We start from the raw sequence: 2,339 nt of genomic DNA on the forward strand, positions 1-2,339 counted from the left end.
GTAAGAAAGATGACATTTTAAACATATTAACACGTATAAATGTCTTTTAGAGTATTATAATTTTACACTTAAGAATCAAAAAGCCTATCTTAAAAGGATTCAAAACTTAAGGTTGTGTTTTTTTATTATTATTTTTAGGTTATTTTTAGTTTTTAATTTTTTAAAACAATGAAAATACGTTTATTTTGTTATTTTTAAAAATATATTTTAAAAAATAAGAAAAAAAATTATAAAAAAACTCAAAATAATAAAATGTTATTTTGATTATTTTTAGCCAAAACAATCTCTAAATCCAAATATGAAAACATAATTTATTTTTCATATTTTAGCTCTAAAAAGGAAAGGAAAAAAAATAAAAGAAGGAGAAAAAGAAAAAAAAATTATTCTTAAATTTTCAAAATAAAACTATATTTATTTAAAATTTAAAAAATATAGTATATATCTATATTATAATTAAAAATATAAAATAACGTATAATAATTATATTATTAAGTATATTACATATATTATATATAATAATATTTAATATAAATTATCAATCAGATATCAATAATTTATTAATCAAATTTAGTATTTTACTTTAATAGTATAATTTTATTAAAAAGAGTTAATTTTATGATTTAATAATTAAACTTATTGAATAAAATATTATAAAATAATTTTTCTCAAAATTCTAAAGTAATCATATTTTTTAATTTTTTAATTTAAGAAATAATTTTTTAAAATGACAAAAAATAAAAACATATCATTAAAATAAAAAATTAAAAATAAATTTAAAACTCAAAATTAAAAATTAAAAACACAAAGAGAAAACGGTCTAAAATTTTAAACTCTAAGCTCTTGTTCTCTTTACTGTTTGTAAGTTGTTTTTAATATTTAGTTTTTCAAAATAATAAAAATATGTTTATTTTTATATTTTTAAAAATATATTTTCTAAAATAAAGAAAAATTTTGTAAAAAAAACTCAAAATAACAAAAATTTATTTTGATTATTTTCATTATAAACACGCTTAAAATTTTTAAAATGTAAAAAATATTATAAATAAAAAAAATATATTTTTATTAATTTTAAAATAGACACTTAAAATATAAAATTAAAAATAAATTTAAAATTTAAAACTAAAAATTCAAACAGAAAAGGAACAGCCCCTAAGGAGCTCTTTAATTGTTCTACGGAACTAAAAATATATATTATTCCAACTCATTTTACAAAATGTTTTATCGTCTTGCCTCTTGGCGGAGGAGACCGCCACCGGTGTTGCGTCTGGGCCCGTGTCTCTCGCGTTCTCCCATGGTGCGGTGGCACCCTCAATGTAATATCCCGAAATTTTGGTAATAATATTAATTATTAAATTTTGATTAATTATTAAATTTCGGTATTTGAGGATTTAAGGTAATCAAAGAGTGGTAAAAATAATACTGCTAATAATAAAAAATGTGTAAATTATGTTAACTTAATTTGAATTAATTAATTAATACATATTGATAATATAATCAAAATAATAATAATGAGTTAAGAAATTAACTTAAATTAATTAATTAATAAGTTTAATTTGTGGCTGTGCGTGTGTGCGTAGGGGTTAAGCAACTGGCCATTTTTGTCAAATGGAAAACAGAGAAGAACAGAGGAGCAGAGAGTGAGAGATAGAGATCAGGGGGAGCAGAGAGTGAGCAGGGAGTGAGAGGGCTCGGCTGAGGGAGAGATTGAGGGGGAGAGATCGAGACCGAGAGAGTGAGAAAGAGAGCTCAGCCGAGAGGGAGAGAGGGAGCGGCGGCCATGGAAGCTGGCCAAGCTTCGCTCGGCCATGGCAGCCGAGCAACTAGCAGCGACGGCTATGGCGGTTGTAGCGGGCGCGGTGGAGGAAGCCAGGCGCAGTGGCAGCCGGTGTCCGGCCAGAGGCGAGCGGCGAGGGCGGAGCTGGCCGAGGCAGCGGCTGGGGCAGCGTCGGCCATGGCCGCAACGCGCGCAGGTGCAGGGGAGGCAGCACGGAAGAAGAAGAAGGAAGGGAGAAGAAGAAAGGAAGAAGAGAAATAAGAAGAAGAAGAAAGGAAGAAGAAGAAGAAGGAAAGGAAAGGAGAAGAAGAAGTTGCAGGAGCAGTGGGCGTGAAGAAGAAGAGGAGAAGAAGAGAAAAGAAAAGAAAAAGGAAAGAAAAAGAAAGAAAAGAAAATAATAAATATGGGGCGATTTTGGGATTTTGTCGGCATAGAAAGTGACCAAGTACGTGGGTAAAAATTTGTAGAAGTATGTTACGTTTAAATTATAAATTTTACGCGATTAAAATTAATTAATTTGGGTCCCAGTTGTGTTATTTGCTAGGAAATGATTTAATTTGCCTCG

The sequence above is a fragment of the Diospyros lotus genome, chromosome 8 (genome assembly GCF_014633365.1).
Source record: "Diospyros lotus cultivar Yz01 chromosome 8, ASM1463336v1, whole genome shotgun sequence".
Classification (NCBI taxonomy): domain Eukaryota; kingdom Viridiplantae; phylum Streptophyta; class Magnoliopsida; order Ericales; family Ebenaceae; genus Diospyros; species Diospyros lotus.